At 36.8% G+C, this 14,735-nt stretch overlaps 1 pseudogene across 1 annotated transcript in view; it reads left to right on the forward strand.

Moving 5' to 3' along the window:
* Positions 1-12,298, forward strand: part of LOC311078138 (spastin-like) — a 28,335-nt pseudogene extending 16,037 nt beyond the window's left edge. Inside the window, exons 6-16 of the transcript XR_014609573.1 lie at positions 2,781-2,874; positions 3,318-3,392; positions 3,484-3,555; positions 6,177-6,252; positions 6,336-6,427; positions 6,505-6,584; positions 6,665-6,707; positions 7,398-7,477; positions 7,558-7,628; positions 9,203-9,243; positions 10,078-12,298. The product of XR_014609573.1 is annotated as a spastin-like (transcript). The remainder of the gene's footprint in view (positions 1-2,780; positions 2,875-3,317; positions 3,393-3,483; positions 3,556-6,176; positions 6,253-6,335; positions 6,428-6,504; positions 6,585-6,664; positions 6,708-7,397; positions 7,478-7,557; positions 7,629-9,202; positions 9,244-10,077) is intronic.
* The last annotated feature ends 2,437 nt before the right edge of the window (positions 12,299-14,735 follow it).

The raw sequence follows: 14,735 nt of genomic DNA on the forward strand, positions 1-14,735 counted from the left end.
TCATTGTCAGAAATTGTTTGTATATGAATTGTTTAGGAAAAATTTCATAGGCAAATATTGCTGTTTATGACAATGTTATTATTTTGATGCAGATAAATTATTAGATTCTGTATGTGTTTTTTGTAATGGAAATGATACATTAAGAATATTGCATCTAAAAGTGATCCATTTTTACGGTGCCGCATTGCTGCCACATACATATTATTTTTTCCACTCAATTATGTCGTAATAACGAGATCTTATGTCGTTAAAACGACATCTTTTCTTGGCCTTATAAGGACATGTGTAGTCATGTACAAAATATGCCTTTATCCACATAAAATTGATAGCCAATCATGTCTTTATCATACATCTACGTTCAAAAAGCTGAAGAAATAGCAGCCCCCAATGGACATTCATGTTAAAAGATCAAATTCTGTACACACCTTATTAATAGCAGATGAGCCCAGAATACGAACATTGCGTTTAAATGCACATTAGGCTAAGCGTTTTCCTCCCATAGAAAACCCTTATAATAAAGAAAAAGCTTAATATGGCTTAATAGGCTACTTTAGTGATAAAGATCAAATGCTGTACACACCTTATTAATAAACCATACTATCCTACAGAAAAGCAGATGAGCCCAGAATATGAACGCAATGCATTTAATTATACGTTAAGCGTTGTCCTCCCATAGAAACCCTTTATTATAAAGAAAATAAAGGTGGCTCTTAACGTGTCTTTCTATGGGAGGATGGCAAATCCTTTAAATGGTATTAAATGCAAAACAAAAATGAAAAATACAAGTAGACAATAAAATAAACAAATTATTGTGGCATTAATTATCCCACAAACAATATTTATTTTAAACCCTAAACGAATTTGTTTAAAGAAAAACACCAGCGTTGGACGTTTATCTGTATAGGCGAAGTGTTTCAGCCGCCCTTTTCAAACTGGCGCAAGAAAATGCAACAGAATTTGATTTGTTAAACATGAAGAGGACTTATCAGTCTGGCATGGCCGCTCGCTCTAACGTTAACCTAGATAAATGTTTGCTATTATTAAGCGCATATCCAAGTGTCTGTGCGGAGTGTGGAGCGCGCACTGCATGACATGGAGGCGCCGGTGCCATCACTCGCATTTTCCTATCAACAGTGGAAACAACTTAAAATACTCCATATTCCATACTCTGGTCATACAGAAAAGAATAATACATCAGTCGCAACTACTTTTATTTGTGTAAACTCACAACAACAAGAAAACCTTGTGCTTTTGTAAAATAAAAGAAAACGAACAGGGCGCGCTTTTATGATCTCCGTGAATTGGAGCGCGTCTCAAAAATGTACTGAAAAACAGTGTATAGACAAGCCTCACAGACATGAGAAATATAGCTATCTATATAAAGCTTATAAAAAAATGTCCACCAACGAAAAAAATCCAATCGAAAGCAAATACGGTACCATCTGATTATGTAATCCTGTCCGTATGAAAGGCGCATCTAGGCTACATTACAGCGGAGATGTATGGAGATATGTTTGCAGGCAGCCTACACTGATTTAGAAAAGACTAGTTCATTAATAAACAATTCAAATGCTTCGTTATTTTTTTCAGACACATTTATTATATGATATCATTAGCCTACTTTTGCCGGTGCTTTGCGGCAAGTTTTATGCATGCGCTTGAGCGCGGAATATGCTATATATGCACCCAGGATAGAATATAAACGTGCGATTAGTCCTAAATGCTTAAATGAATGACTACTAGTCTAGAAAAATCCTTTAGTCGATGGCAACTAATCAATAGCCTACATTTAATATTTGACATTATTTAGTATCCAGCTCTTTACATTAAATTAGTTGAGTTAGCATAATTAGTTATGAACTAATAAAATAAAGTTTAAGTTAAGATACTACCGGTAACCATATATTTCTATATAGCATTGCTTATTCCACCACACAAAGGACTGTTTATAAGGTGACAATCCGTTTATACATGTGAAGATTGTATGGCTGTATCTTGAAGATTTTTGTATTGTATTGTATCTTCTGTTATAAAGACGAAGATTGACATTTCGTTAATTAAACAAAATATGTTCTGTTAGATGTGTTTTTACTACTTTTTGTTTAATTATATCTCTAGGTAATGAAGATATAGCCTATTAACAAAATAAATCTTATATATAATATATTATGTATAAAAAAACTTATAGGCCTATATAAAATATATTTTTTAAAAAGGGCCTCATTGATTAATTTTGCCTGATTGGGGGCTGCTATTTGCTTAAGCTTTTTGAACGTAGAAGTGTGATAAAGGCGCGATAGGCTGTCAATTTTATTTGGATAAAGGCATATTTTGTACATGACTACACATTTCCTTATAAGGGCAAAAAAAATGTTGTTTTAACGACATAGCATCTCGTTATTACGAGAAAAAGATGTTGTTTTAACGACATAAGATCTCGTTATTACGAGAAAAAGATGTTGTTTTAACGACATAAGATCTCGTTATTACGACATAATTGTGGGGAAAAAATAATATGTATGTGGCAGCAATGCCTCACCGTACATTTTAACAATTTCACAGCACATTAATTTTTTTTTAAATATAATATATAAATCTAAGATATTTTATTAGATATAGTTTCCACAAAAATACTAAGCAGCTAAACCTTTTTAACATTGATAATATTAAATGTTTCTTGAACGCCAAATCAGCATTTCTGAAGGATTATGTGACGAATATCTAAAAAAAAGTGATGTTTCCATTGAGGCTGATGGTGTGTGTGGTTGTGTTTGTTTCAGCGGGGCAACGGTGCAGTTTAATGACATAGCAGGGCAGGATTTGGCGAAGCAAGCGCTGCAGGAAATCGTTATCCTTCCCACTCTTCGTCCAGAGGTCTGTACCCCCCCCCACACACACACCAAGTTTTAACTTCTCACAATGGGCCAGATTTACTAAACAGGGCAAATTAGCATGAGAGTGCATTTCCAAAAAAGTGTCGATGGGAGTGGAAAGTTCTTCACGAGATTTACTGACGACATGCAAATAAAAGAACACAGATGGAATCGGATAATTTCCATACTGACCAACACAATCTACCAAGAGCAGCGCAAATTAGCGTCTGCTTTAAGACATGCTTTTTTTGGGGTGTTAAATAATGCTGCAAATACCAGTAAACTGACTAGCGCAAACCTTAGTAATTCACCTTGCATGACAAAACTGGTATTCTGTGTAGAAAAACTGGTATTGTTATATTTGTTACATGTTTGCAGAAATATATTATTAAGTAAATATATTATGTGATCAGCAGAAAATGCCATTTCTGCTGCTCTCCACAGCTGTTTACTGGTCTCAGGGCTCCTGCCAGAGGACTCCTGCTCTTCGGCCCCCCTGGCAATGGGAAGACCATGCTGGTAAAACACAAAAAAAAGACTTCTTTTTAGATGAATGTATATTTATATACCATGGGAATAGAACTATATTGATCTTTCCATTTCCTCACAGGCGAAAGCTGTTGCGATGGAATCTAATGCTACATTTTTCAACATCAGCGCTGCCAGTCTCACCTCCAAATATGTGAGTGATCATGCAATGTTTCATAGAGACTGTCTACAGTTAAGACTAATGAACTGTCATTGTTTATTTGGGTAACTTCTTCTTCTTCTGAAAATATTGTCCAAAATGTGGGTCTTTCTTTGTGGTTTATGCTGATTTTGATGAGATCCCATTTGTCATTTTTTTTAATTTTGCTTGCCCAGCATTTTGAAATCTATGAAAAACTTTTCATTTTTTTGTGACTTTTTTTGGTCACACTTTAGGGTCCAATTCTCACTACGACTTTTGCCACAATAAAATCCTAATTACTGCTTATTAATAGTAAGGTAGTTGTTAAGTTTAGGTATTGGGTAGTGTTAAAGGATGTAGAATATGGTCATGCTGAATAAGGCATTAATATGTGCTTTATAAGTACTAATAAACAGCCAATATCCTAGTAATATGCATGCTAATAAGCAACTAGTTAATAGTTAGAATTGGACCGTAAACTAAAGTTTTACCGTTTTTTGCTATTCCTCCTCCAAATCTTTTTGTTCAAAATGGGCTCAGATGATCTTTGGATCAAACCGCTCAGAAATGTCCCGAAAAATTGTGATTTTTGCTATCATTACTGAGAGACACCTTTCCAAAGTTGACCGGATCAGTGTTTGTTGTCCTGTGCTATTTCTGCTTAGCACGCTAATCAAGTCAAGTCAAGTCAAGTCAAGTCAAGTTTATTTATATAGCGCTTTTCACAATACAGATTGTATCAAAGCAGCTTCACAGTATTAAATTAAAATAATACATCAATGCTTGTTTCTAGTGGAAAACGTCAAACGTTCGGTAATGCTGATCAATAGTATTGTTGATTGATTAATTAAATTAAATATCCCAAATATCCCCAACTGAGCAAGCCAAAGGCAACAGTGGCAAGGAACCGAAAAACTCCATCAGGTGACCTAATGGAGAAAAAAAAACCTTGGGAGAACCCAGGCTCAGTCGGGGGCCAGTTCTCCTCTGGCGTTTATGAACTAGAGGTTGGATTTAACTGTAAGATTAAAAGTATTATATGAATGCCTGGCTGAAGAGATGCGTCTTTAATCTAGTTTTAAACTGGGAGAGCGAGTCTGAGCAACGAACAGTATCAGGAAGACTATTCCAGAGTTTTGGAGCTAAATGTGAAAATGCTCTCCCTCCTTTGGTGGATCTGGATATCCTAGGTATGACCAAAAGCCTCGAATTTAGTGATCTTAAAGAGCGCGATGGATTATAGGGCGATAGAAGATCCGTTAAATAGACTGGAGCTAAGCCGTTTAGGGCTTTATAAGTAGTAGCAATACCTTGTAATTAATACGGAACTTTTTAGGTAACCAATGTAGTGATGATAAAATTGGTGTTATATGATCATATTTTCTTGATCTAGTAAGAACTCTAGCGGCGGCATTTTGGACTAACTGTAGCTTGTTTATTGAGGATGCAGGACAACCAGCTAATAAAGCATTACAGTAATCTAGTCTCGAGGTCATGAATGCATGAACTAACTTTTCTGCATCAGAAACTGATAGCATGTTACGTAGCTTAGCAATGTTTCTAAGGTGGAAAAAGGCTGTTCTTGTAACATATGAAATATGATTTTCAAAAGACAGGTTGCAGTCTAGTATAACACCCAGGTCTTTTACTGTAGAGGATAAAGTAACAGGACATCCTACTATGTTTAAGTTGTAGTGTGAGAGGTTTTGTGGGCGGTTTTTTGAACCGATGATTAGTACCTCTGTCTTGTCTGGATTTAATAAAAGAAAATTGCGCGTCATCCAATCTTTTATATCTTTAACACACTCTGTCAAATTGGATAATTTAGCATTTTCATCTGGCCGTGATGAAATATAGATTTGAGTGTCATCAGCATAACAATGGAAACTAATTCCAACACAGATCCCTGCGGCACTCCATAATTTACTGAAGTTATGATCGATTTTTCTCCATTTAAATAGACAAAATGGTAGCGGTCAGATAAGTATGATCTGAACCAACTTAATGCTTGTCGATCTAAGAGTATTGTGTGATCTATTAGTATCGAACGCAGCACTAAGATCAAGTAAAACTAGTATTGAGATACAGCCTTGGTCAGAAGCTAAAAGTAAATCATTTGTAATTTTAACGAGCGCAGTTTCAGTGCTATGATGCGGTCTGAATCCTGACTGAAACTTTTCATAGATGTCATTTTCTTGCAAGAAAGAGCCCAGTTGAGCGGACACAACTTTTTCTAGTATTTTAGACATAAATGGAAGATTTGAAATGGGTCTATAATTTGCTAGATTATGCGGGTCTAATTGGCTATTCATAAGCTATTCTTCCGAATATGGCTTGAGGGTCATCAGGCAAACTAAGGTTACGTTAACAACTAAATTAGCTTAGCATGTGAAATAATTAGCATGTAACTAATGCGATCTGCGCTACTTTTTTTCAACGTAAACTCCTGCTAGACGGACGTCTTTAAACCGCTGCGCTCAAGTTAAAAGAGGTTCAACACATCTCTAGACTTTTTTGCACTTTTTTTCATTCCACTGACAGCAAAAACGTGTTCTGTGTGAACCAGCCCAAAGCCGTGTGTTATTCTGTCTTAAGAAACACTTGTTCATTCATGTTGTTGTGTGCGTGTTCAGGTGGGAGAGGGTGAGAAGCTGGTTCGAGCTTTGTTTGCGGTTGCTAGGGAACTGCAGCCGTCAATCATCTTCATCGGTAAGAGCTGTCAGTCAGACTCATTGGTGCCTCAGGACTTGTGTGTTTGTGTAAACGTGTCATTAATGGTGATTTGGGTACAGATGAGATTGACAGTCTGCTGTGCGAGAGGAGAGAGGGCGAGCATGACGCCAGCAGAAGACTCAAAACGGAGTTTCTCATCGAGTTTGATGGAGTAAGTGCGTGTACTTCATAGGAAAGTGTTTTCCCGATCGCGGGTGACGACGCTCACGGTGTGTGTGTGTGTTGTAGGTGCAGTCAGGAGGAGATGAGCGTGTGTTAGTAATGGGAGCCACTAACAGACCTCAGGAGCTTGACGAGGCTGTTCTTAGGTACCTTTGACCTGTCGTCTGACACTTTCTTTCAAAGACTTCATCATTCTGCTCCTCTAATGGACTCGTTTCTTCCACAGGCGGTTCGCTAAACGCATTTATGTGGCTTTACCTACAGAGGAGGTACTGTGTTCACACCAGGAATGGGCAAAAGACATTGCTTCTCTTTCACTTCACGAGTGTGAATTTGAATTCAGTTTCTCTGAGTGTAATACTGTCAAAGCATTTGTCATACAGACAATTTTACAGTTGTCATTGACATCAATATTTTGCCAACTTTAGTCATCAAAGTTATTCTGGGAAATGAAATGTTTTCACACCATTTAAAAGTTTGGGTTTGGTAAGATATTTGAATGTTTTTGAAAGAAGTCTCTTCTGCTCACCAAAGCTGCATTTATTTAATCAATAATACAGTAAAAACAGTTATATGCTGAAATAGTGTTACAGATTTAAATAAATAATTACTCGTCTTCAGTGTCACATGATCCTTCAGAAATCATTCTGATATCTGATTTGATTTGAAGTAATATTTTTATTGTCACTTTAAAAAGCAATCTTACTGATCCCGAACTTTTGAACAATAATAATTCAATTAAAATTCAATGGGGAATAAAAATATAGGTGGAGTTTCTGACGTTGCTGATAAATATTTGATATATTAATCTTAAAATAGTTTGTGTATGACGACATGTTTATGCTGAATTAACTGTACAGTTTCTATTCTATTAATGATAAATACAGGTGGTAATCAGCTGTGTGTGTGTGTGTGTGTGTGTGTGTGTGTGTGTGTGTGTGTGTGTGTGTGTGTTTCAGACACGTTTGGAGCTGCTGAAGAACCTCCTCAGTAAACACAGAAACCCTTTGTCTCAGAAAGAGCTGAGTCAGTTAGCCAGGTAAAATACAGGTTCATGTTTATGTAATGATTATTAATACTGTGTGTTTAAAAGGGCATTATGTTGTAATGTGTTTTCAGGATGACTGAGGGATACTCCGGCAGTGATCTGACCTCACTGGCTAAAGACGCTGCTCTCGGTCCGATACGAGGTACGATTGTGAGATGAAATCATTTTTCTCAGTAAATATATTTCCAAGGTGCTATTGACATGAAATTTTCACCAGATGTTGGTAACAACCCAAGTAAGCCATACATACAAAGAAACAAACAAAAATAAGTTCAGAAATGAAGTTACGTGTAATAATGTGAAATGACACAGGGAAAATGTATTGAACACATGAAGAAAGGGAGGCGCAAAAAGGCATGGAAAGCCAAGACAACTGCTGAAAACTTACAGTAATTAAAAAGCAATCCAGCCCCCTGTCAGTGGAAATTAATAACAGCTGGTTCAGTCCCAAATGATGGCCTACAAAAAGGTCTCATTGCCAAGGTGTCACACAAGACACATCTCATGATGGGTAAAAGCGAAGAGCTGTCTCAAGACCTTCGCAACCTAATTGTTGCAAAACATAATGATGGCATTGGTTATAGGCGCCATTCTAAGCTTCTGAATGGTCCAGTGAGCACTTTTGGGGCCATAATACGGAAGTAGAAAGGCAATAATTTCACCATAAATTTGCCTCGACCAGGTGCTCCTCGCAAGATTTCTGACAGAGGAGTGAAAAGAATAATCAGAAGAGTTGTCCAAGAGCCAAGGATCACTTGTGGAGAGCTTCAAAAAGACCTGCAGATAGCAGGTACTGTTGTCTCAAAGAAAACAGTAAGTAATGCACTCCACCGCCATGGCCTGTATGCACGCTCACCACGCAAGACTCCATTACTGAAAAAAAAGCATGTTGAAGCTCATTTAAAGTTTGCTGCACAACATTTGGAAAAGCCAGTGAAATACTGGGAGAATATAGTGTGGTCACATGAGAGCAAAATTGAACTGTTTGGATGCCATAATACACACCATATTTGGAGGAGAAATGGCAGTGCACATTACCCTAAAAACACCATACAACTTGCGAGGAGCACTGGTCGAGGCAAATTTATGGTGAAATTATTGTCTTTCCACTTCTGTATTATGGCCCCAAAAGTGCTCACTGGACCATTCAGAAGCTTAGAATGGCGCCTATAACCAATGCCATCATTATGTTTTGCAACAATTAGGTTGCGAAGGTCTTGAGACAGCTCTTCGCTTTTACCCATCATGAGATGTGTCTTGTGTGACACCTTGGCAATGAGACCTTTTTGTAGGCCATCATTTGGGACTGAACCAGCTGTTATTAATTTCCACTGACAGGGGGCTGGATTGCTTTTTAATTACTGTAAGTTTTCAGCAGTTGTCTTGGCTTTCCATGCCTTTTTGCGCCTCCCTTTCTTCATGTGTTCAATACATTTTCCCTGTGTCATTTCACATTATTACACGTAACTTCATTTCTGAACTTATTTTTGTTTGTTTCTTTGTATGTATGGCTTACTTGGGTTGTTACCAACATCTGGTGAAAATTTCATGTCAATAGCACCTTGGAAATATATTTACTGAGAAAAATGATGACGTGTTCAATACTTATTTCCCTGCTGTATTTTATTATGCATCAAGACATTTTGCCTACTAGACAGTTTGGTTTAGAATCGGACTTTTCGTCAGATAATTTTGTCCTGTTCATTTTTAACACAGAACTGAGGCCTGAACAAGTGAGGAACATATCACCCAATGAGGTAAAGAGTTTTCCACTTCTGAAGATTAAAGTGTGCGCGTGCGTGTGTATATATATACTTTTTTAATAGTTTTTATTTTAGTTTTTTTCTGCTTTCATTTTAGTTCGTTTTTTTTTTTTTTTTTAATGTCTATGAAGGTTTTATTAATTTTCATTTCAGTTTTAGTTCATTTTAGTTAGTTATTTGTTTCTATCACTATTGGTTATTTTAATCAAGTTAAACTAAATGAAAATGAGAAATGTTGCTTTGTCAACTAGCTGTTATAAAAACATTTTTTGGGGGTATTTTAATTAAATTATTATCATTTATTTATTTAATTAATTTTAATGGTTTTAGATTTAGCTAACTATAATAACCCTGATATTAATTCTCTTATTAAAGGGATAGTTCACCAAAAAAATTAAAATTCTTTCACCATGTACTGCATATGATGTTTTTCTAAAATGAAAAAACTAAAACAAACCAATCTCACACAAAAGTCAGCTAGCTGAGTGTTCATGCTGATAACAAGACATTTGTACACAAAAATTGAAAGTATTAAGGCCCGTTCACACCAAAGATGATAACTATAAACATAACGATAAAAGTCGTTATCGTCCACTAGTGTTAACGCTAATATAGTTATCATTCTTGGTGTGAACGGGCCTTTAGAATAATTAAAAATAGATCCAAGATTAAAACTGAACGCCACTAGCTGAATTAAACATGTGACAATGCAACATTCTACACCTGATACTGTTATTTCATGTGCTACTTTTGAAAACCTAAATCCCCATGCTATTTTTAAACAGCATTTAACATGCTGAGTTTCTCCCTCGTGTGTTTCTTGTTCAGATGAGGGACATCTGTTTTTCGGACTTCGCGGATTCCCTGAAGAGGATAAAGCGGAGCGTCGGTCCTCAAACGCTGGATCAGTACGTGCGCTGGAAGGAAGCGTCTGCAGGGTCTGAGGGTCCACCTTCTGTTTGGTGACTTTTTCAGAAGTTGTTTTCTCATTCTCCACTATTCTCTAGTCTAGAGCAGGGGTCGGCAACCTAAGGCACGCGGAGGGTTAATCGCTGGCACACAAGCAAATGCGAGAGAAGTGTATGTATTTCATTCAGATAAAGTAGTAGCCTATACCTGCACACAGATCTACATTTTGATGTAATAATTCCTCATAGTAAAAAAAGCTTATTTTATTAAGTTAGGAGTTATAAATACTATTAAATTGTCTATCTAAAACAAATTTCAAGAGAAATATTAAAATTTCTGTACTATTTCTGTGTAAGCCATTATGAAAATGTAAAATGTTTGTGTATTAATATGAGTGTGTGTATATATATATATATATACATACAGTTGAAACCAGATATTTACATACACTTCAGAAAAAAACACAAAAACTTTTATTTCTTTACTGTCATACATTAAATCAGAGTAAACTTTTTCTGTTTTAGATCAATAAATATTAACATATTTTTTACATTTGTTAAATGTCAGAATCGAGCGAGGGATAATTTTTATGTATTTTTTTGATAACTTTCATCAAAGTCAGAAGTATACATACACTTCCTTAGTATTTGGTAGAATTGCCCCAAAACTGTTTCACTTGGGCCAAACGTTTTGGGTATCCTTCCACAAGCTTTCTACAATAGTTTGCTGGAATTTTGGCCCACTCCTCTTGACAGAACTGGTGTAACTGGGTCAGGTTTGTAAGGCCTTCTTGCTCGCACTCGCCTTTTCAGTGCCGCCCACAAATTTTCTATGGGATTGAGATCAGGGCTTTGTGATGGCCACTCCAATACCTTGACTTTGTTGTCCTTAAGCCACTTTGTAACTAATTTGGAGGTATGCTTGGGGTCATTGTCCATTTGGAAGACCCATTTGCGCCCAAGCTTTAACTTCCTGGCTGATGTCTTCAGATGTTGCTTCAATATATCCACAAAATTTTCTTTTCTCATGATGCCATCTATTTTGTGAAGTGCACCAGTCCCTTCTGCAGCAAAGCAGCCCCACAACATTATACTACCACCCCCATACTTCACAGTTGGGATGGTGTTCTGAGGCTTCAAAGCTTCGCCCTTTTTCCTCCAAATATACCGTTTATCATTATGGCCGAACAGTTCGATTTTTGTTTCGTCAGACCACAGGACATGTCTCCAGAAATTAAGATTTTTGTCCCCATGTGCAGTTGCAAACTGTAGTCTGGCTTTTTTATGGTGGTTTTGAAGTAATGGCTTTCTTCTCCCAGAGTAACCTTTTAGCTCATGGTGGTACAGGACTCGTTTTACTGTGGATAATGACACTGTCTTACCAGTTTCAGCTAGCATCTTCACAAGGTCTTTTGCTGTTGTCCTGGGATTGATTCGCATATTTCGCACCAAAAAACGTTCCTCTCTGGGACTCAGAATCCATCTCCTTCCTGAGCGGTATGATGGTTGTACATTCCCATGTTTTTTATACTTGCGTATTGTCTGAACAGATGAACGTGACCTTCAGGCATCTGGAAATTGCACCTAAGGATGAGCCACACTTGTGGAGGTCCACAATTCTTTTCCTGATGTCTTGGTTGATTTCTCTTGATTTTCCCATGATGTCAAAGAAAGAGGCTCTGTGTTTAAGGTGTGCCTTTATTTGCATCCACAGGTGTGCCACCAATTAACTCAAATGGAATCAATTAACCTATCAGAAGCTTCTTAAGCTCAGAATGGAATCATCTGGAGTTTTCTTTTTGTTTAAAGACACAATAAAGTTAGTGTATGTATACTTCTGACTTTGATGAAAGTTATCAAAAAAATACATAAAAATGATCCCTCGCTCGATTCTGACATTTAACAAATGCAAAAAATATGTTAATATTTATTGATCTAAAACAGAAAAGGTTTACTCTGATTTAATGTATGACAGTAAAGAAATAAAAGTTTTTGTGTTTTTTTCTGAAGTGTATGTAAATATCTGGTTTCAACTGTATGTATGTACCGGTATGTATGTATGTATGTATGTATGTATGTATGTATGTGTGTGTGTGTGTGTGTGTGTGTGTGTGTGTGTGTGTGTGTTGTGGCACAGTGATTAACTCGGAAACTTAAGGCCGAGCCGTTACACTACAATCATAGAACTAATGCTTTATTCACATTGCAACCAATTCGGAACAGTTTATCAAATAAGATTCTCAATATAAATTCAACTTCCTCAAATTTAAGTACAGATGTTGTACCTGGATGTTTTCAGTGAGGCCATATTCTGCATGAGGATTTTCTGGGACCTAACATAAACAAGAAACATCTTGTGTTTTGCTTATTGTCTATTTTGTTTTTTTATTCCTCTATCTTATTCCCTTTTCATTTATTGTGATTCTATTAATCATTGTTCAGCACTTTTGTCAAACTCAGTTGTGTTTAAATGTGCTCTATGAATAAACATTGATTGATTGATTGATTGATCAACTGATCAAGAAAAGTGACAAAGTGCTTCACTGGGATGAAATGAAATTGTGAATGAAATTGTGCAGTGATACTCACAGCAGTGTGTCCCTCCATGCTCTGCTCAGCATCAGTGTGTTCTGTTAGAATCAAAATTAAATTACATTAGTTTGTTAATAACAAGTTTAAGAACTCACGCACAGTACTACATTATATACGAGTAGTGCATATGTTGATGTAAAGTCAAATACTGTAGTGAATGGCGGGATTCAATGAGCCGCTGCAGCACAACGCTACCAATAATAAACAATCAGCCGTTTGCCAAGAACTACAACTCTCCCTACAGTATGCTAACATTGACGATGTCTAAAAATATAATCACTGCAGAATTCCTGAGTGTAAAATAAACCTCAAAGCTCTGGGGCCCGTTCTTCGTACGTCGCTAACTCAGTTAGCTGGATTTGATTGTTGGCGACTTGGCATGATCTTGGATTGTTTGGTTCTTCGAAGCTCATCCTGGACTTGCTGTCATTGCAACAGGTGCGCAAGCTTAAACCTGCTCGGAAGCAGGCTTATTTCATGTAAACAGGATTAGATCCCGGCTTCATAAGCGGAGCTGATACGGGAAGTCCAACGCAGCGCGATAGTGCACTTTCTGAGATGTGACTCGTGCGATTGTCGTTTTTTGTCGCTTTTAGGTTTAAAAAACAGTTTTAGTTTTTTTGTGGCATTTCCAAGCCACTTAAGACCCAATGTTGTAAAGCAGTTTTTTAGGCTATCATAATTTTTTATGAAGATCATACAATCATGACCATGCCGATTACAGTATATGTCACTCAGGCTTCACTAACGTGATTGGTACCATAGACTATAGGCTACCATAGACTGCCATCAAGGCCTCAATGAAGGGGATTATGTGAACAGAAAGGGGGTTCACAATGTAAATGTGCAGCCCAGTTACTATTGTGATTAGTAATATTATATCAAATAAAAAAAAGGCAGTTGACTAAAATCTTCCATATCACAAATGTGAAAGCAAAATGGGCAGGATCTGTGCATGACTTAAGAATTTTCAGAGATTCACATTTATGCACATTATTTGAAAGTGGTAAGGAAAGTTCCACAATTAAATATCAAGCTCACTGTATTACATACACTTATGCTGATCCTAACAGAACTGCATTTTTCGATAGATTATGACATGTTCCTGCCTGCAGACAGGTGTTTTATGACCCCATTCCCTGACCCAAACCAGTTACAATGCAGCTCTAGCCAGGACAAGGGCACACAATGAAATGAACTTTGGCTAACTAAGGGAAGATTTCAGTGTCTGAAAAGTCTGAGGGTTGCACACCTGACAGGGCCTGTGACATTGTTGCATGTGCCATATTACACAACATTGCCAAAAAAAACAAAAAACACTTTTCATTAAATGTTTAATAAAAGACAAATATGCTTAGTTCCTTGAGTTTTATTTCAATTGTTCTTTGTAAAGAAAAGCCAGTGGTCAAGTGCCTGCAACAAGAGATATTAGACACATGCCTCATGCAACAAATAAAAAGGAAAAGTTGTCTATACACTGCCCACCTGTAGGCCTATGTCTCCTCTGTCTGTGCAGACTCTTCTGTAGGCCTTTCTGTAGATGTGGAATCCTGCAACTTATATTGCAGCCATAAAGCATACAAGTAGAAATGAAGTAAAGTTATTTATGCACTTGCAGGTAGGCTAGTTCCTCCATATGACAGTTATCTGAGAGGGTTTATTCACTGTCCGGTGCAATGGAAACAAATGGACATTACAAAGTCTTATACTTTCTTTCCTTTGGAAAGTTACAAAATGTCCACTTACTGCACATATTTCAGCCACCACTTTCCTGGGAACAGATACAAGTGTGTATTATGCAAAAGTGCACAAAAGAGGAAAACACAATGACATTACAATACTACACTCGAGAAACATCAATAACTCATGGCAAAATATTTTTACATTAACATAAGTTTATCAGTTTTCACTTTCACAAGTCAAAGCAATTCATCATTACTCAAGATTTAACAGTTGAAATGACTATATGGCCTTAATTTAATGCAG

This window comes from Abramis brama, assembly GCF_963993115.1.
Source record: "Abramis brama genome assembly, chromosome: 2".
NCBI classification, from domain to species: Eukaryota; Metazoa; Chordata; class Actinopteri; order Cypriniformes; family Leuciscidae; genus Abramis; species Abramis brama.